This window comes from Myxocyprinus asiaticus, chromosome 22 (assembly GCF_019703515.2).
Source record: "Myxocyprinus asiaticus isolate MX2 ecotype Aquarium Trade chromosome 22, UBuf_Myxa_2, whole genome shotgun sequence".
Classification (NCBI taxonomy): domain Eukaryota; kingdom Metazoa; phylum Chordata; class Actinopteri; order Cypriniformes; family Catostomidae; genus Myxocyprinus; species Myxocyprinus asiaticus.
The window spans coordinates 42,067,574-42,090,477 of record NC_059365.1 but is presented as its reverse complement, the minus strand read 5'-3'; positions in this window follow the sequence as shown (position 1 = coordinate 42,090,477).

Here is a 22,904-nt window from a genome sequence, read left to right as displayed (position 1 = left end):
ACCCAGAGTGTGGAGTTTTGCTCTAAGATCAAGAACATAATGAATTTCGCTTTTACTGTTTGAAGGTCCCTCCTCCCAAGTTTCCCATATGACGTTGAATACGCCACGCGGGCGCCACCCATACAGCAGCTTGAATGGGGAAAACCCTGTGGAGGATTGTGGGACCTCTCGTACCGCAAATAACAGGAGTTCGAGCCATTTATCCCAATTTCTAGCATCCTCGTGTACGTCATATTTCAGGGTTTTATCAAATCGCTTCACCAACCCGTCTGTTTGCGGGTGGTAAACACTGGGGTGAATCAATTTAATACCCAATAATTCGTAGAGTTCACGGAGTGTCCGTGACACAAATGTAGTGCCTTGATCAGTGAGGATCTCTTTCGGAATCCCCACTCAGAAGATTATTTTGAAGAGTGCCTCCGCAACACTGCGTGCTGAGATGTTTCGCAGAGGCACTCCTTCCAGATATCGTGTTGCATAGTCCACAAGAACTAGGACAAAGTGATGTCCATGTGCTGTCCGCTCTAATGGTCCGATGAGGTCCATGGCAATTCTTTCGAAAGGGACCTCGATTAATGGAAGAGGGCGCAACGGCTCTCTTGGGGTAGCCGGCGGATTCACCAGCTGACATTCACAGCACACTGCATACCACCTGCGAACATCCCCGCAAATGCCCGGCCAATAAAAATGGGCCATTAGTCGGTTCAGTGTTTTTCTATACTAAATGACCCACCATCGGATAATAATGAGCCGCCTGGAATAACATTTCCCGCTGGCTCTGTGGTGTTAACAGCTGGGTTGTATCCTCTTTTGTTTGAGCATCCTGCGTCACTCAATACAACCACTTTTTTATTATAGCAAAATAGGGATATGAAAGTGCAATAACTTTCACTTGGTCGAGGGCATGCCTAAGGGTTTCGTCTCTTGACTGCTCTAGAGGGAATTCCCTTTTGGAAAATCCTCTAAGGACGGGAGGGGCCGAAGCCTCTCCTTTCCTCACGTCATCCTGACGTGGAGCTGACCAAGACAGCCCCGGCTCTGCCTCCCCTGCCAAAGCATCACACATTTAACATCTAGCAGCTTTCTTGCAGGACCCATCTGCACATATTCCCTTTATCACATTTTTAAACTCTGGCCAATTAGTCCCCAGAATGAGCGGATGGGTGAGGCGGGAACTAACCGCGGCCTCCACTCTATGTTTTGTTCCCCGAAATGTAATTGCAAGGGTCACCACAGGGTATTTGTGAATATCCCCATGCACACACTTCACCCTCACTGTTTTAGCTGTGCCCAATGCCCCGTGTTGAACCAAACATTGGTGGATAGTGGTTTGATTACAACCTGTATCCACCAAAGCTTGGTGAGTACCCCCTTTGATTCTTACCAGTATCCGGTACGCTCCGGCTCAGTCGGGGGCAGCCTGTGGGGTGTCGGGGATCCGGACCACCGTCCCCAGCTCCATCACGGGGCATTGATCCCGGAAGTGTCCCGGATCCCCGCAACTCCAGCAGGCTGGCCCAGACGCCACACCCGCACCTGCGTCGGTGGACACTTCCACCTGAGGGGGAGAGCGGCGGGGCACTGTAGAGGCAGGGGTGTGTGCCCACCACCTCGTGCAGGGAACTGGCCGTGGTGGTGGAGATCCTCGCCTCCACGAGGAAGGAACGGGCTCTGGGGAGAGAGCAGAGTGAGAGGGAGGGGGGGAACACACAGGGGGAGGGGGAAGAGAGAGAGAGAGAGAAGAAGAGGGCTCTTCCGCCCTTGAGTATGCTGCCATATGGTCCTCCACCAGTCGGACTCCTTCCTTCAGCGATGCCGGGCGGTGGCACTGGACCCATTCCGCCGTTCCCTTTGGCAGTCAAAGGATCAGCTGTTCCAGCACCACTCGGTCCACCACTCCCTCATTGTCGCGAGTCCCCACCAGCAGCCACTTCCTGCATGCGTCTCAGAGCCGTTGGGAGAACGCAAACGGACGGCCGGTCCTCTCCAGCTTCAGGGTTCTGAAGAGCTAGCGGTACTGCTCTGGACTGCGGCCGACCTGTTGCAGAATAGTCTTCTTTAGATCCTCATAAGCCAGGAAGTTAGCCTCCAGCAGTTGTTGTGCCGTGAGCTGGGCTTCCCCGGACAGCAACGGATGGAGGCCAACTGGGTGGAGGACTCCATGGGGCGTACTTCCAACTTCGGATCCCGGGTTTCAGCACCAGTGTGAAGGCGGTCGATAAGGAGGACAAGGGAGGTTGCTCCACTCACAGGTAAGGATTTTAATGACCACACTTCAGCGCTCACAGCTTCACACACTAATCTCTTCAGCTTCACAATAATAAATTCTAAGCTTCACAATAATAATCTCTTCAGCTTCATAATAATAAATTCTTAGCTTCACAATAATAATCTCTTCAGCTTCACAATAATAACATTCTGGACCCAGGCTCTCTCTCATTTGCTGATTGTGTGGCTGCTTTTATGCTGCTCTCCCCATGCTCACTGAAATTAGAAACAGGTGTTTGGCCTAATTTAGCTCAGGTGTAAGCGCCCTTACCGCTTTCTCTCTCTCCGGACGGGCGCTTGACCACGCCCCCGCTGCCACATACACTTTTTATATTGTTGAGAAGTAGTTATAGGGTTGGGTTAGGGGATATACAATTTCTACAAAATAGCAAAAATGTAACTATACAATACTATCTATAATATGAAAGATTTTAGTTTCTAAAACTGTAAATCGTAAAAATGTTGATGTGGCCATTGTCCCAGGCAACCGATTTCCTACTTGCTGTTCTTGTTTTGTCTCTCGTTTCACTCTACTCTCTTTCTTCTCAAATTAAAAAATAAAATAAAATAAACTCAAATCAATATTTAATATCCATTTATTTGGTAGGTAGATAATAAGCAGAAAAGTCTGCTGGTCATTTTTGCTAAATAAACTCATGCAGGGTGATTCAAGACCCCTCCACTCCACACTGGGGTCAACAATCACTGATGGGGCATTTTGAGATAATGATTGCCTCACTGTACTTTATCCCTTACTTAATTCTTTTGCTGCAAATCATTGTCCTCTCAAACATAAATAAAAACTGGCTCAACTTACCCTTTTTTCCTTTACAAGGTCCACAGTGAAATGCAAAATACCTGAAAATATAATAACAGATCAGCCCCCACTGCTTGCATGTAAACATACTATACATTTTACAATCAATAAGGGCAACACAGTTGATGTGCACTCTCTGTTATAAAACCCTCAATGTGAGGGTGTATTGCTTCACCACAGAAAGAACTGCTAACATTGACCTGTATTGCTCAAAGTAGGCTATTGGTACCGCTGGGGAACCTGGGTAACGATCTCCAGACTGCGTCAGAGGGGGTTTCACTGCCACCCCATCTCATCATCTGCCATAAAGATGGGGCAGGGCTAAGGGAGAAAATCAGGAAAGCTCATTCTCCACATTGAGCTTACAAGTTGTGTAACATTTTTTTTTTTTTTTTACATCAAGCAATTTATTGTATCTATGGAAACCACAATAAAGCAGAGAAAATATTATTATTTATTTATTTATTTTAATTTATTTTTTTAAGTTGCTATTTTTGGAGTGACTGGAGGTCATGGAACATCTTACAAAATCTTATTATCGAGAACATACCATTGGAATGCAAGTTTTTCAGCTCAAAATCCATTTTAAACCAGCCTAAATTGGTTAGCTGGTCTCTCAGCCTGCCCAAGGTTGTTAAGCTAATCTGTTTTGCTCGTTTAAGAGGGTTTTTGGCAAGTGCTCAACATATAGGGGTTAGTTAATGACCAATACGTTATCTAGACAACATTGTGGCTGATGTCCAGTATAAATGTAGATTTTAAAATTAAAATAAAAAAAATAATGATAACAAAAATGAAGAGGGCTTACATAATACACACATTAACAAAATATTTATTTAACATTTCCCCAAAATATTAGAAAACATAAATGTACATTGTCCATTAACCAGAATGAGCGCTTCTTTAATTGGCCAATCAGGCAGAGTTATCGGACAAAAATCTCTAAATGACCCAATACTGACCTATATAATCACTAGTTTGGGGCATTTGTCAGCTGGTCAGGTTGGGAGACCAGTTGGCTGACCAGCTAACAACTGATTAAGCTGGTAAACCTGCTAAAACCACCTTGGACTGGTTTAAGCTGTTTTTTTGTTCTGTAGGGTTGTAATATTTTTGTAACCTGTCTACAAATATGGCCATTTGCTTGCTACATGGCAAAATCTGAAGAATTCAATCAATACATAAGACACAAGATACGACATTGAAGAAAACATGGATATTAATTTCCACCATTTACAAGCTCTTTTAAGAGATGTGTTAAGGGTTCAAGAGCACCTTGAAGGGATGGAGGTTCCCCATGAAAATTAGTTCCCCCACTAAATGACCTATATACTCCAGAAAATGGTGTCTGTCTCAAATGTCTCAGTGCTTACGTGCAGAGCTAAAATTGAACTTTACTGCACCAGCGGGCCTTTTATATCTTTACATAGATGCAAGGTGGTAAAATTAAACTGAGCAATTTAGGTTGCCACCAGAAAATCCTCAAGCATTGCAGGTCGAAATATTACACCAGAGGGAAGCTCATTTAACTGATATTGAACTATGTGTCATTTTAATATACAGATTCAGTTCACACTGATCAGAAGATGCTGTTATTGCAGTCTGTAAAAAACTGCAAAAGTGTTGTTTTTCATGGTAGAATTGAAAGAGAATTTGACATCAGGGTGAATCTCATGAAAACATGCCCACATCACATTTCTCTGCAAATTAAAATCTATTCTCATAGCTGTACATACATTAAACTTTGAGTTTTTTTTTTTTTAATTCACATTATTCTCAACGTTATTCTCATTAGATTCTCATTACTGTATTTAATACAGTATTATTATTGTATTCCTGTAAAAATTACTGTAATACAATGTTTTTATATAAATCAGCATAAATTAAAGGCAGTACAACAAATGTTATTATGATGTGAAGGTACTTTATAATATAAAGAATAGGGCTGGAAATTTGAACATGTTCATTTCTGCAATAAATAGTTGACTGTTTAACGCATTAAAAAAATTTACGCAATTAATGTAGTATCCTTTTTTTCTTTTTTTTTTTCTGAAACTCCACAAATGTTTATCCCGATTTCCAACATATCAGGGGTTGTGTTAACCAACAAATTTGATGTAATTTAACGATTCTTGAAACATTGATGTATAATTCCAAATGCTGTCCCTCATTTTGAGAGAAAAACAAGAAAATAATTTTAACCTACAGAAGGTCATCAGTTTTGACTTCACTCTCTCTTTCTCTCTCTCTCTCACTCCCACTGTGTGCGTGTGCCCTGTTTATTCCCTGGTATTAAAATGCATTAAGATGCGTATTAACAGGTGGCATCGCAATTAGACATGTGCGTCTATTTTGACTAATTGTGTTCAGATTTCGAGGAAAAGGTCTCTGATTTCATGGATACATACATCAATCATTACCTACGTCTGTTCATGCTTGACAAAGTGCAAAAAAATATAATTAAAAAAAGCAGCTCATCATTTCTGCCAATTATACTTGTATTTAAAAAAAGCTTTAAGTTAAGTGCAGAATTATTTTAGTGGAGTAAATGTATTAACTTAGCTTTAGAGATATGTGTACTTCTCATCTGTGACACTTTATGTTGATATCAGGCCCATTGAAAAAGTTCAGTGAACTTTTGCATGCATCTATATGCTTAAAACGTGCCCATAAGGCTGTCATTGAATGCTCGTTGATGTTCTCCACATGTGGCTCTCTCTCTCCAGAACTGCCGCATCTGGCTGCCTTTATCCCTCTCCTCGGCTGATTAGCCTGATTGGGGGCCGGGCAAGACACAGCCTCGCCCCGCCCTCCTCCTCATCACACTCCTCCCTTCTTTGCCTCAGGCTGGGGAACACCTGGCATGATGTACATCCCCCCCTTTCTGGTGGTGGGGGGGCATTGCCCTTCTGGCTGCGCCTGCCGGCAAGCTTTTCCCTGCCTCTCTAGAGCTGGGGAGGGGGACAAGGGGAGGGAAAAAAAGAGGAGAAGGAAAGGGCGAGGAGGGGAGTGAGAGAGAAAAAATATTGCTCACCGGTTCCCAAACATGCCTGGTCCTCGACCACTCCTCCACCCTCTGGCAGATGACAGCCACTCCTCCGTGGGTGGAAACAGCGAGTCCTCCGACCCCTGGTGGATGGAATGCCCCTCCACATTCTGGCAGCCGGTAGCGTCCGCCCCTGGCAGCGGCTCCACCGCTCTAGGTGGCCGGCAGCGAGTCCCTCCTCCCCTCGCAGATGGCGGCTGTTCCTCCACGTCCAGGCGGCTGGCAGCGACTCCTCCGTCCCCCGGCAGATGGCCGCGGCTGCTCCTTTCGGCAGACGGCAGTGGCGAGGACTTCACGACAGCGCATCCCTCCTCCTTCCCGGGTTTCGGCACCACTGTAGGAGCCGGGAACTGGCTGAAGAGTCAAAGTAATATTTAATGTAAAATTAAAATATAAAGACAAAAACATAAACACACACACGGCAGCTGCATGTGGCTCTCTCTCTCCCAAACTGCTGCATACAGCTGCCTTTATCCCTCTCCTCGGCTGATTAGCCCGACTGGAGGCCGGGTGTGCGTAGTCACAGCCTGGCCCCACCCTCCTCCTCGTCACAACATTATATAAACATTTAACATTAAATAATTTCTTTGAGACAAATTATAAAGTAAATATATGTATGGTTATACTTTAATGGTCCTAAAATAGGCTTCATTTTCTTTTTAGTAAACTACAATTTCATTTTTTACCCAAATGTGTTCTTCACAGGTTTTGTGAGATTTATTCATTAGTGTATTTTTTCTTAAATCTGTCAATGTTTAACCCTTTGTTCATCTAGCAAACATTCTAACAAATCATTTATACTGTATCTCTAGCATCCAAAGCCTGCAAAAATAGAAATGAATTTTAGACCATAAAAATACTGTTTGATGAAATGTCTTACAGGGATGGTGCAATTATCATTTGCTTACTGGGAAAAAGATAATTATTTTGCATGTGATATCTTCAAAGTCTACTATGGGGAAAAAATATCTCTTTAATTTAAAAGCAACCAGGGTACTTTGTCAGATTTTGCTCAGATGTATAATCAAATACTCAAATCATTAATATTATTTTAACAAACAGAATGGAATACTCCATTCCCTGTTGAACAGGGAAATACAGTTGAAAAGGATACAAATGCATGCCTTGGATCACAAAAAAAAAAATTATGATAACCAACTCTATCAAGTGGAGAATATTCCAACAATCAAACAATCTAATAATTACACTTATTATATGGTTATCTGACATTCTTGATACTGATTAGTCAATTGTGGCATTCTGCGGCAAAATAGTTTAACTGCTGAACTGTCTGATCTGCTAACTGCCGATATTCTGATTCTCAAGCAACATTACATTTTCCCCAAACAGATGAGGTTTTTAAAGTTAATGCTCTATTGAATTTTAAAATCAACAAAACCTACTGTACCTCCCTACCCTAAACCTAAACCTAACCGATAGTGTCATAAAAAGCAAATGTGAAATGAAAAACACAATTGCTGAAGCAACCACATTTTGTGGTGTTTCTATGACACTTTCCGCTCACGTGTCGACTCACATGCTCTTCAGGACTCGTACCCCGGTCCTTCACATCCCAAGTGCTCTATCAGCTGACCTGTTGTGCAATTTGACCACACTTGAACAAGCTTGTAAATGTAGTTGGTTATGAAATGTAAACAAGCCTCGTAAAAATTATTTTTCTATGAGACCATATTGTAAATTTGTCTCTCGTATCACACTATGATCTTTTTCTTTTCCAAATTGTATATTTCATGTCCATTAAATTATTTGGTATGCAGCAGTGTAATAAGCAGGATAATGTACATTCAGCTGGTTATTATCACACAATAAACCCCATCATGGTGAAACAAGTCTTGATCACCCTGTGAGGGTTTATTTTCCAGTAATAACGGCCGGACTGTATATTATCCCTTAGCCTACTTATTATGGATTTTGGAGTTGAGAATTTACACAAAATCTTTTTGTGTATCTGATTGGAATCCGATCTTCGCAACTGATCAGATCCGAGTTGAGTGTCCCGTTGCTATCTTAATTTTTTGCATACCTGCATTGGTTGGAATAGCAATGACATTGCGTCAGTACGGCAAAAACAAAACAAAACAAAAAACATGGAAGGGAATGGAATCAGAGACTGTTTAGCAGAGACGGGCCACTTCTATTAAAATGAATGGGAGAAATTGGAACGCACAACAGTCAACGGATGTAGAAAGGAAGTCCCACCTTACAGGTTAAAGAGCCAATCACCTTTGTTGCTGAGATGGAGGAGGCTGGCCTGTGCTGCTTTATTTTGTGCTGTTGTCTCCGTCTGTATCATAGTTCAAAGCTATGTGGTAGCCATGAATGTGCATGGGAAGATTCAATTAATAATATTTTCAGCTAGACCTACACACAGCTTTTTTCCGCCACCACTGCCAGCATATTTTCTTCAACAATTTGTGGCGTATAATGTGTCTTTACATAGCGTGAAAAGTGACATATGGCAAAAAGCCACTCGAGATCTGATCAGAGCGGTCTGTATTTCCAAAAATGTGATTTGAATAGGATTTCAAACCACATGAATATAGCTCAAAACAGATTTGTAAAAATCGTATTTCATGTGATTTTTTTGCCTTTCAGACTTTCTAAATATGATCGGATTCCAATCGGATATGCACAAAAATCTGAATTGGACTGACAATCTGAACATAGCCTTTATGCCGGTTGTTAAACACCTTTAACTGCATTGGCCCACGTCATTGGTGGGTGTGACATGGTGCTCCACCTACTTTGACGGCAACATCTTTTTCCTGATCTCTTAACTCTTAACGCCACCCTTTTATACACCCATCTTTGCAGGAAAATACAATTCTTAAAAAAAAACTAAAAACAAGTATAAACAACTTTTTCATGATCTTACGTGGAGGTAAAAAGAAGTTCGAAACAACCCAGTAACAGTATACTGTTTGTGAACATTCAGACACCCACCACATCACTGTCGGAGGTGTTCAGAGGTACATTTAAATATGAGGTCACTACATGTAACACCTAAACTAATGTGACATTAAAATGTGTTATCAATGACTTTATGCCTCATTCTATTAGTAGAATTCACATGAGGTCAGTAAAAGAAGCTGATTTAACCACTTGATGATGATTTAAAGTAAAATATATGCCGTAGAAAATGTTTAATTTGTCATGTTTACATTCTGAATTCATGACGCCAATGCGCTAACACGCTATACTCCATAATATGCGCCGATTACACTCTGTTATTGTAATTTACGATGACACTGATACATTGCAAAGATGAGTGTGTAAAAGTGTTAATGTGCAGAATAAAGACGAAAGGATAGCGATAGAGGCATATCTTAATTTGAGCAGGTGTGTGAATGGCTTTCGCTGCAGATGGCACATGAGTGAATGGGCACTTGAGAGTATTTAAGTAAATTGGATTCCTTTTGAAGACTAATTAAACAAACAAAAACAAACCAAAAATTGCATGACATGTATTTAGAAAATATCTCAAAGTGAACGATCGTACAGATGTAGGTAAATTTGCACCAGCTTGCTAATAACTCTACACGCCGGTGTGTTCATGTTGACTGACTTTGACTGACTGAACTAGGTAAACAGAATGAGCTGTCGGTTTCAAGGTAGGTGGAGCTCCAGGTCACACCTACCGATGATGTGGACCAATGGCATTAAGAAAAGTGTTAAGCAGCCGGTAACATTTTTTTCTAAAATTTCGCCCAAGCACACTGTTACGAATCACCAAAACGAATTTTGTTCTAAATGGTGAAACTGCAGCAAACCTTTGGCAACAATGGACAATTTGCCTCTACCGGCAAACACTTCTATGGCAAACCTGTGTCAACATTGAAGATTTTCCGCAAAGCTTATTTACATGTAAATTCAAAGAACTCATGATTTTTGTAAGGGAAATTAAACATTATAAAAATAAATAACCTTGCAGATTGGTTTAAGCTTACTCTTGTTGTTAATTAAGCAAACATGCTTTATAAAACCTCTCATGACCACTTATCCAGACGTTTAAAGTCTGTGTTCTAGGGTCTAGAGTGTACACCTCATGTATTGAGACAGAACCTTTGAGTGATGAATTAGACAGGATTACATTTGGCCTGTCTAAATTAGCTCCAGTTGAGTGAGAGGAAATGTGGATCGCCCTCTGTGCAGATTTGTCGTTCCGATGTGGGGAGGTGGCGTCTCTCCAGGTCTCTGTTATGTGCCACTGACTGTGGTAATGAGACTCGTTTACATTGTCATTTGTTTACAAGGCTTGCAGTGACCATGTCTGCCTCTACCAGACAGAGAGCAGAAGGAGACGCTAATATGAGGATGCGGTTAGGTTGAAACTATGGCGGCGTGATTCTAAATGAATCCACAGAACAATAAGTTATTTAAAGGAATAGTTCACCCAAACATAAAATAAATAAATAAATAAAAAATCTATCATTATTTACTCACCCTCATGTTATTTCAAACTTGTATGACTTCTGTAAAACTTATTACATACTGATTAGGCAGTCCTTCTGGAGTAACCAGTCAACATGAAATCAAAATGTGTACTATTTACTTTCTTAATACACATTCCTGAAACCGAGTATGAGTACAGATATTTCCTTTTCAGTGTAGGGGAGACCAGGTTTGGTTGGCACACTTTTAATACTTCATTGAATATCTCTGGTGGAACAAATGTTAAAATATCCCAAGAAGGGGCAAATGAAAGTTTTTAGGTAAAAAAAAAAACAAAAAAACACTCAGTATCATCAAATATGTATTGACTTTTGTTAATAAATGGTCAAAGTTATTGGCGCAGTGTTAAAACGGTACAGTTTTAAGAGAGAAGCAATATACAGAAAGACAAACAACAGTTTATTTTAAACCAGGACAACAGAACAGCATGATTGTCTTTTATCATTATTATGAGTTAATGTTTATGTCATTAATATGATTTTATGAATATGGTTAAGATTCATATATACAAATTTACAGTTTGGAATTCATGTGAACATTTTTTTCCTAAACATATACATCTTTCCTTAATTAAATTAGTTTTATATATGTTAATGTAAATAATAATAATAATAACATAAATGAAAACTTATTGTATCATTGTCTTGGCTTGACTGTGTGTATGTGTAATAATATTATTTTATTATGTGTGTGTGTGTGTGTGTGTGTGTGTGTGTGTGTGTGTGTGTGTGTGTACATGTTTTACTATCCTTGTGGGGACCAAATGTCTCCACAAGGATAGTAAAACCTGAGATCACCTACAATGTGAGGACCAGCCAGCGGTCCTCACAAGGGAAATAACATTAAATGTAAAAATGCAAAAAGGTTTCTGTGAGGGTTAGGTTTAGGGGTAGGGTTAGGGGATAGAATCTATAGTTTGTACAGTATAAAAATCATTAGGCCTATGGAGGGTCCTCATAAGGATAGCTAAACCAATGCACGCTCGCGCACGTGTGTGTGTGTGTGTGTGTATTTTGAGGTATTAAGTTGATAAATAGTGTGTATGAAGGTTATTAATTATTATTATTTATTTTTATTTATTTTTATTTTTTTTATATCAAGTGTGATAAACAACCCAAAAACCAATGTGCCAAACAGGCCACTACCACTCTTCTGATAAATTATGTTAGCAAGCTAGCATAGCTTATCACAGGCTTACAAATCTTTTTATCAAAATATAGCTGATACCCATCACCATAAACTAAAATTTATGTACTAAAAAAAATCTTTCTTGGTATAATTTCTATATCACGTATTACATTTATGTATAACATTATTAGCAGATGAGTTTAATTTTTGTCTTGTCATAGATAAAACAAACTGTTGTCTTCACAAAAACAGATTGAACAATTAGATGCCTTGACAGAATCAGTTAATATAGGTCAAGAAAGTGAACATTTAGATTTTACACTTTTTTGAAAAATTATTTTATTTATTTTTTTGACAGTTTAATAAAACTGTATCATCAAAAAGTGTCCAAATAAATGAATTAATTAAATTTCAATTAAAATGAAATTAGAAGAATTAATTTTTAACATAACATTGCATTATTTTTATCATATGAAGTAATTTTATACAGAACCTCACAGCACAATCCAAAATACAAATAACTATGTTTTTGACAGTTGCTACTTGATCCAGTGTGATTATTAAACAGCAAGAGGCTGCGATTTAATAAAATGAATATGAAGTCTGTACAGTATGTGCTGCTGGCTTCAAGGTGAATGCACGCTCTGCTCTCTATCATACTACACACAAGAAAAACTGTTTCATTGGGGAATAAATTAACACAAGAGAGAAAACTGCACTCTTCAAGCAAATTCACTGGGTTTAAAGGCACCAATATAATCTACTTCTAGCTAAATCAAAGAACAAATATGTGTGATGTCATTTTGAACAAAATCTGGTCAAAAAGAATGTGTTTTTGAGTTTGTGCAGTGGTTCAAAACAGCTTTCTAGTGCAAACTTTCACAAAACTTCGCACTGTCTGTTAAACACCTTCTTACTGCCATTGGTCTACGTCATCGGAGAATAGTGACATTGTGATTTTTAAAAGAAGATCAAACAATGCAATACATTAACTGTAACACAGCATTATAACATTCTTATTTAATCATAAAATGATTTATCATACAAATTGTAAGACTCAAGCTTCAATAGTTGACCACTGTTTTAAGTTAGATATGTTAAAGTGATAGTAATTTCTCAATGTTTGTCAGGAGAACACATCAAGCATGAAAAGTCAAAATGAGAGTTATTCACATTTCAGGAACAAGACACATTCCTGAAAGCTGCTGTATATTTGCCATGACAGTCTTCAATTAACAGTGTCTATAATGGCTTTGAGTACAAATGCTTTCAATGCGTGGGTTTCCTCGTGAGCTGCTGAAATACGGGACAAGATTACAATGTAATTTTGGCAAAACACAGGGCGTCCCAGCTAATATGAGACAGCTGGCAACCGTAGTTACTATAGTAAAACCATGGTTCATTTTCTTATCACCCTAATTACATATATTGTATAACTATCAGGTGATATTATTGAATTCTGTAATCAGAACAGATATTAAATACAGAACTAGGGGAGAGTTGCGTGGTGCCATGTGAGGGTCGGACATGTGAATGGCGAGCTCTGCACACTTTGCTAGTTGTATTACTATTTGTGTCATAAACCGGTAAGATTTGATACATCCTGATTCTTAACTAAGACAATATGTCAAAGAATTAAAAATCCTCGGGCTCTGGAGACATTAAAAGACACTTATGTGCTCAAGCTGACACCAATGACAGGGACTCAGTTTGGACGGTGCGGCGGGAGAAATCCAGCGTCAGCTGTCCAGTATGTCTGTGATGCTGACGAAGGTCATGGCAGACTTGAAGGATCTTGCTGTAATACGTCGATCGATTACGGCCATGGAGACAAAATTCACTGAGTTGGTTACAAGAATTGGTGACGTCGAGAAACGGATCGATTATCTGGAGTCATCGGAGAGGGAATCAGCTGCTAACCCGCTAGCGACCATGGTCGATTTGCAGTGCATTTGGAAAAAACCGGAGGATTTGGAGAATTGTAATCGGTGAAAAAAATGTCTGAATTGTTGGAATTCCTGAGAATGAAGAAGGCAGAGATATGGTGAAATTCCTAGACAAGCTCTTCCTGAGTCTGCTCGACATAACAGGCTATAAGCTGGAAATTGATCGAGCTCACAGAGTCCCGGCTAGGAGATCCGCGGAGGGAGGCAGGCCCCAAACAATTCTGGCCAAATTTCTGAGATCATCCGATAAAGATCTTGTGTTACGCGAGGCGAGGTGTAAAGGAAAGCTTTCTTGCAAGAACCACAGCATTTTCTTGTTCCCAGACTTTGCGAATTCGACAAGAGAGAAACGTGATTGATTCAAGAATCTCTTACATCAACGGAGGCTTGCTTTTTCTCTGATGTTTCCGGCCAAACTGAGAATAGATACTAAGGATGGACGTAGAGAATTTACACGCCCACAGCAAGCACTGCCCTTCATAAAAACATTGGAGTGAGTAAGCCATTTGGCATTTTCATGTTGCTGCTTAGTGAGCCTGACTTACTGAACACACATTTGACTGTCCGAGGAAGCTGGGCGCCTTTTTCATTTCTTTTTGTGCTGGTTCCGCCTAGCCGATGGAGTTTTTTATAGACTATTTTTTGCTTTGTAACTCTGTCTCACAAAATTTGAATAGAAACACCAGACTTGAGCAATCTGACAACAAAGTTGTCACGGGGACTCTCGTAGACATACATGGACTGTTTGAGTATAGAGGCATGGACGCCTGTTGGTGCTGTCGTGCATGGGGTTAATGCGCATGTTTTTCTTTTTTCTTTTTTCTTTTTTTTTCTTTTTGTTCTGGGGGAAGATCAGGGGTTGTTTGGTGCACCAATGGTGAATGTGGTCTTTCATAATTTTATTTTTGACACACAATCTATTCACAATCTATCTTTCTAATATGTCAAAATGTCAAATGTTAATATGAGTGGATTGTCTCTCTCCACGTGGAATGTGAATGGGTTGGGGCACCCTGTAAAAAGAAGGAAGGTTATTTCTTTCTTAAACGTAAGAAATATGATATAGTGTTTCTTCAAGAAAAGCATCTTTCCTCGCAGGAAGCTGAAAAATGTAGGAAGATATGGGGTGGACATGCTTTCATTAGTGCTGGCTCAAGTAAGAGCAGGGGAGTCATTACATTGATAAATAAACATCTACAATTCAAATGTCTCAAACAGATTAAAGATAAATTAGGAAGAGTCATTATTGTTTTAGCAGAAATTCAGGGGCAAAGGTTGATTTTGGCTAATATTTGCGCACATAACGCTGATGATCATGACTTTTTTATAGATATTGAAGGGTTGTTGCAAGCCGCTGGCACCCCTCATGATTTAATATTGGGAGGAGACTTTAATCTTTTGATGGACTCAGTCCTTGATCATAGTGAAGCAAAAGTGTGTAAGCCCCCTAGAGCAACATTGACGCTTCACAGGATGTGTAAAAATCTTGGTCTTACAGATATTTGGAGACTTCTGAACCCATCAGTTAGGGACTATACATTTTTTCATCAGTCCATAAGATTTATTTTAGAACAGATTTTTTATATATATCTAAGTCCCTCATTTCCTCTGTCATTGATTGCTCAGTTGGAAACATCTTAGTCTCAGATCACGCCCTGGTGAGTTTAGAGGTGCTGCCACATACGGAGAAAAAGAAATCATATATATATATATATATATATATATATATATATATATATATATATATATATATATATATCGCTTTAATGTATCCCTTTTGCAAAATCATGAATTCCAACAAATGTTAAAAGCTGAAATATGGAGACCAACTGGTCCTCAGTATCCTCTGTGGGCGTGGCTTGGGACGCACTTAAGGCGGTTCTTAGGGGCCAGATCATACAGTATGCCACATTCATCAAAAAATCCATAGCACGAGAACTCGTGGAGTTGGAAGGGAATATTAAAAATGCCGAGGCAGAGCTGAAGCACCGAATGTCGTCTGATGGCCTCAGAGAACTGACCTGATTGAAATACGGATATAATACTATTTTGTTGCGGAAGGTGGAGTTTTGGCTATTCAGGACAGTCATACTTTGAGTCAGGGGACAAAGCAGGGAAGCTTTTGGCTAGATATTATAAAGCAGAGAGAATCTTTTTCTACCATTCCCTCAGTGAAATCTGCTGGTGGTAAAATATTTACCTCGGCCATCAATATCAATAATGCTTTTAAAGAATTCTATCTTGATCTCTACCATTCCACATCTTTGTCTACTGATGAAGATATTAGAAACTTTGTGGAACCATTACAACTCCCTAAACTGATGACTGAGCAAAAAAATTCTCTTGATTCTGAGATAAACTTGGAGGAGCTTGACGAGGTAATTAAGGCCATGCCTACAGGCAAGGCTCTGGGGCCAGATGGCTTTGCCGCTGAATTTTTTAGATCTTATGCTACAGAATTGGCTCCACTTTTGTTAGAAGTTTATACAGAATCATTAAAGAATGGAAAGCTTCCCCCAACTATGACACAAGCCCGGTTCAGTCTGATTCTTAAAAAGGACAAAGATCCAAGCGAGTGTAAGAGCTACTGTCCAATTTCCCTGATCCAGCAAGACGTTAAAATATTGTCAAAAATCTCTTATACATATAGATCAGGTGGGGTTTATTTGGGGCCATAGCTCTTCTGATAACATTAGGTGTTTCATCAATATCATGTGGTCAGTGGCGAATGATCAGACTCCGGTCGCTGCCATCTCACTTGACGCCGAAAAGGCATTTGATATGGTAGAATGGGATTATCTTTTTAAGATTTTGGAAATATACGGGTTCGGGAATACTTTTATTGGATGGATTAAGTTACTTTATAGACACCCGGTAGCGGCAGTACAAACAAATGAATTAATTTGAGATAATTATACTCTTGACAGGAGCTACCCGACAGGGTTGCCCTCTTTCCCATTATTGTTCTGTCTTGCCCTGGAACCATTAGCAGCCACAATAAGAAAGAAAGATGATTTTCTAGGGGTGGTGTTGGGAGGTATAGCGCATAAATTTTTGCTTTACGCAGATGATATTTTATTATTCGTCTCCAACCCCACTAGATCTATGCCTTGCCTCCACAGAATTATTAACTCCTTTTCTAAGTTCGCAGGATACAGAGTCAATTGGTCTAAATCCGAAGCTTTGGCTCTGACAGCATACTGCACAGTAACAGCTTTTCAGCCGGGCGCCTTCCAGTGGCCTAAACAAGGCATTAAGTATTTGGGCATTTTATTCCCAGCAAAATTGTGTGATTTAGTTAGAGTTAATTTTGACCTCTTAATAAAAAGGTTTTCGAGCAATGTGAACAGGTGGGTTTCATCACATTTATCTATGATTGGGAAAGTTAATGTTATTAAAATTAATTGTATTCCAAAATTCAACTACCTGCTACAATCTCTCTCTGTAGTTGTCCCCCTCTCTTATTTCAAGCAATTTGATAACATAGTGAAGTCCTTCATTTGGAATGGTACCCAGATTACATTTCAATAAGTTACATAGGCCGACTGATATAGGTGGGCTAGGCCTACACAAGAATTTGTTTTATTATTATGCATTCGGTCTCAGACATTTGGCTCATTGGTCGCTTCCACCTGAGAGAGCCCCTCCCTGGTTTTGTTTTGAACAGGAAGTTCTTGCCCCTATTTCGCCATTGCAAAGCCTTTCTATCAAACTAATTAGAGAAGTTAAGTTATACCCTGTTATCTAGCATTTGCACTCGGTATGGACAAAAGTGTCCTGAGTGTTTAATTCGGACATTTATTTAAATGTTGCCTCGAACATATGGCAGAATCCTAAATTATGTATTAATAAGTCCCCTTTCTGCTGGTCAGAGTGGATTGTGAGGGGGGTTACTACACTCAGTGACCTATATGAGAGTGGAGTGTTGAGATCTTTTGAAAATATGCTTCAACATTTTAGGATTCCCAGATCTCAGTTCTGCGCCACCTGCTCTGTACTATTTTTGGGGGTAGTATACACACCCCTAAAGCGGCAGATACTCTGGAAATGGTGATTACTGCATTTGGAAAAGGCCACGAGACATCAGTGTATTACTCCCTGCTACTTCAGAGTCTGGGGGATGGAGCTTCAACTTCGCTCAAGAGATTATGGGAGAAAGATCTAAACTTGGAGGAGGGAGTGTGGGCTAGGATTCTAAAAAAAATCAAGTCTACATCTAGAGATGCAAGGGTACGCCTTATGCAATTTAAGATTTTACATAGATTCTATTGGACCCCCTCTAGATTGTATAGGCTGGGTCTTAAAGACACTCCCACCTGCTGGCGATGCCAATCAGAAGATGGGGACACAGCCCATGTTTTGGTGGTGTGTTAAGATAAAAGAATTGTGGATAAGGGTCCAGAATTTTACGGGTGACGTATTAGATACTCAAATCTCATTTTACCCCAGACTCTGTATTTTAGGTGATGGGGCGGTCATTGATGTAGGGGATAAGTACATGAAGAATTGGATCCTGGCCAGTGTTATGATAAGCAGACTGGTTATCCTTAGAGGATGGAAGTCAGATGGAGCGCCCTCGTTTCGTGAGTGGTATGCAGAGATGGGTAGGGTAGTGACATTTGAAGAATTGTCACATAGAAGGCTAGGCAAAATGGATTAATTCAATAAGAAATATGGCAGCTATTTAGCCTTTTTAGAAGGCTCTCGGGGAGGAGCAGTGCAGGGAGATGTGTTGTTTTAAATGTGTGTTGTAGCCTTTTTGTTTTTGAATGTATACAGGTTTATATATACAGGTGCATCTCAATAAATTAGAATGTCTTGGAAAAGTTCATTTATTTCAGTAATTCAACCCAAATTGTGAAACTCGTGTATTAAATAAATTCAATGCACACAGACTGAAGTAGTTTAAGTCTTTGGTTCTTTTAATTGTGATGATTTTGGCTCACATTTAACAAAAACCCACCAATTCACTATCTCAAAAAATTTGAATACATCATAAGACCAATAAAAAAAACATTTTTAGTGAATTGTTGGCCTTCTGGAAAGTATGTTCATTTACTGTATATGTACTCAATACTTGGTAGGGGCTCCTTTTGATTTAATTACTGCCTCAATTCGGTGTGGCATGGAGGTGATCAGTTTGTGGCACTGCTGAGGTGGTATGGAAGCCAAGGTTTCTTTGACAGTGGCCTTCAGCTCATCTGCATTTTTTGGTCTCTTGTTTCTCATTTTCCTCTTGACAATACCCCATAGATTCTCTATGGGGTTCAGGTCTGGTGAGTTTGCTGGCCAGTCAAGCACACCAACACCATGGTCATTTAACCAAATTTTTGGTGCTTTTGGCAGTGTGGGCAGGTGCCAAATCCTGCTGGAAAAGGAAATCAGCATCTTTAAAAAGCTGGTCAGCAGAAGGAAGCATGAAGTGCTCCAAAATTTCTTGGTAAACGGGTACAGTGACTTTGGTTTTCAAAAAACACAAATGGACCAACACCAGCAGATGACATTGCACCCCAAATCATCACAGACTTGTGGAAACTTAACACTGGACTTCAAGCAACTTGGGCTATGAGCTTATCCACCCTTCCTCCAGACTCTAGGACCTTGGTTTCTAAATGAAATACAAAACTTGCTCTCATCTGAAAAGAGGACTTTGGACCACTGGGCAACAGTCCAGTTCTTCTTCTCCTTAGCCCAGGTAAGACGCCTCTGACATTGTCTGTGGTTCAGGAGTGGCTTAACAAGAGGAATACAACAACTGTAGCCAAATTCCTTGACACATCTGTGTGTGGTGGCTCTTAATGCCTTGACCCCAGCCTCAGTCCATTCCTTGTGAAGTTCACCCAAATTCTTGAATCAATTTTGCTTGACAATCCTCATAAGGCTGCGGTTCTCTCGGTTGGTTGTGCATCTTTTTCTTCCACACTTTTTCCTTCCATTCAACTTTCTGTTAACATGCTTGGATACAGCACTCTGTGAACAGCCAGCTTCTTTGGCAATGAATGTTTGTGGTTTACCCTCCTTGTGAAGGGTGTCAATGATTGTCTTCTGGACAACTGTCAGATCAGCAGTCTTCCCCATGATTGTGTAGCCTAGTGAACCAAACTGAGAGACCATTTTGAAGGCTCAGGAAACCTTTGCAGGTGTTTTGAGTTGATTAGCTGATTGGCATGTCACCATATTCTAATTTTCTGAGATAGTGAATTGGTGGGTTTTTGTTAAATGTGAGCCAAAATCATCACAATTAAAAGAACCAAAGACTTAAACTACTTCAGTCTGTGTGCATTGAATTTATTTATTACACGAGTTTCACAATTTGAGTTGAATTACTGAAATAAATGAACTTTTCCACGACATTCTAATTTATTGAGATGCACCTGTATATATATATATATATATATATATATATATATATATATATATATATATATATATATATATATAAAATATACATACATACATACACTGCATGCCCAATTATTAGGCAAGTGAGTATTCTGATCTTATTATTATTTCCATGCACATTTTCCCACTCCAAACCATATAAACTTGAATGCTTATTGGATTCAGTCATTTTCAGGTGGTATGTATTTGTGTAATGAGGGAGGGTGTGGAAAAAGTGACTAACACCTTATATCAAGGTGTGCATAATTATTAGGCAGCTTCATTACATCAGGTAAAATGGGCCAAAAAATTGATTTAAAGAGCACCTATTATGGTTTTTCAAATATTACCATTCATGTAGTGTGTTATATAGCTGTTTGTGAATGTAAAAAAAAGTCTGCAAAGTTTCAAAAATCAAAGTGCACGACAAATGGAGTTATTGACCCCCAAAAGAAAGAACCGATTCTGAACACCTGAAATGAGTTGTTAGTAATTCCAGACTTACTTCCTGTACTAACCTACATAATTTGGTAACAAAAAAAACCGCCTCTGGTCTTCATTGGCTGCTCGCGAGCAGCTTTGACCCACCCTCAAACACTACACTAAGCGGTAGACCAATCACAACAAACTGGGACCTCTGACCAGTCAGAGCTCATTAGGCTCTCTGAAAGCAGGAGTTTAGAATGAATTCTTTAAAATGGATCATTGAACGAGTCATTTTTTGACACTGGGAAAAAAAGGTAATGCTGCAATTTAAATTATGAGCAAATTAAAGTGTTTTTTGACCTTGGATGCATGTAAATCTATTGTATGAGACCTTTAAAACAAAATTAGGCATGTTTAAAAACCATAATAGGTGCTCTTTAACTGACACTAGAAAGTAAAATATTGTAAAATGCCTTTCAGATGGATGCAACACTCTTGAAATAGCTAAACTATTGAGGCATGACCACCGGATAATCAAAAGTTTTGTTGCGAATAGTCAACTGGGGCGCAAAAAACTCATGGAGAAGAAAAGGCGCAAATTAACTGCAAAAGACTTGAGAAGAATTAAACGTGAAGCTACCAGGAACCCATTATCCTCCAATGCTACCATATTCCAGAACTGCAAACTACATGGTGTGTCCAGAAGTACAAGGTGTCAAGTGCTCAGATACATGGCCAAGGTCAAGAAGGCTGAAACATGACTACCACTGAATATATTCACAAGTTGAAGCGTCAAGATTGGGCAAAGAAATACATGAAGACAGATTTCTCAAAGGTTAGATGAAATGATAGTGACTCTTGATGGACCAGATGGATGGGCCTGTGGCTGGATCACTAATGGACACAGGGCACCACTTCGAGTCAGGTGCCAGCAAGGTGGAGGAGGGGTACTGGTATGGGCTGTTATCATTAAGGATGAGGTAGTTGGACCTTTTCGAGTAGAAGATGGACTGAAACTCAACTCTCAAACCTGCCAGTTTCTGGAATGTACTTTCTTCAAGCAGTGGTACAGGAAGAAGTCCTCAACATTCAAGAAGGCCATGATCTTTATGCAGGACAATGCTCCATCACATGCATCCAAGTACTCCACTGCTTGGCTAGCCAGCAAGGGCCTCAAAGATGCCCAAATACCCCTTCCTCTTCCTCACCTTACTTAAATCCTACTGAGAACTTGTGGGCCTTTCTCAAACGTGAGATTTACAGTGAGGGAAGACAATACACCTCTTTGAACAGCATTTGGGAGGCTGTGGTTGCTGCTTCAGCAAAAGTTGATTTTGAACAGATCAATACACTGACACACTCCATGGATGGAAGGCTCATGGCAGTTATTGAAAAGAGGGGTGGTTATATTGGTCACTGAATATTTTTGAAAGGCCAAAAAATGTATTTAATTGTAATTTTGTGTTACTTATTTGTTGCACCTACTCTACAAATTGAGAAAAAAACAACTGAGTTGGGAGAAATTCTTTTTGTAATTTAGTTGCCTAATAATTGTGCACACTAATAGTTGCATAATAATATATTCCCCTGAGAAAGACAAAACTCACTTTTTCTTTGTTAAACATTCAGGTTTGAGGTTCAATAACATTTTGGATTACTGAGAGCATTGTGTTTGTTCAACAATAAAATTAATCCTGAGGAATACAGTTTGCCTAATAATTGGGCATGCAGTATATATATATATATATATATATATATATATATATATATATATATATATATATATATATATTTCTAAATATTTTCTACTGTTTTATTGTCTGTTTGTGTGTCTTTGTCAATTGGCATTTGACCATTAGGGTATCTGTTTGTTTTGGGTGGGGGGGTTAATGTCCAGGGGGAAGGGTTGTAAATTATATAATGTGATTCCAAATATTCTGTTTATATATATATATATATATATATATATTATGGAATCAATAAAACTGTTAATAACAACAAACAAAAAATACAGAACTATAAATAAAATATTTTCTTCTTTTAACAGCCTCAAAGAAGTTATCTGCTTTTGTTAGTACTGTAGCTTGTAGTTTAGCAACTACTTTTTCAAAAGAATAACTTGACTGTAGTTATCTTGACTGCATAACAACTTTACATTATGAGTAGCATTATCTTGGTATGTTACATAAATGGTATGTCCCCATTTAAAAGTAGCTTCCCCAAAACAGCAAACTTCTATAAAATACAATAACAGAGTTTAACCAGTGCACATTATGGCCATGTTAGCGTTAGCAATAGTGCCATGAAAGCATCATCAATTTGTTAAAGCTTCTTTTCCTGATCTCATGTGGAGTTTATTCAAATCTAGAATTCTGACAAACTTGCTGCAAACTTCCAGCAAATGTCACACTCATTATTT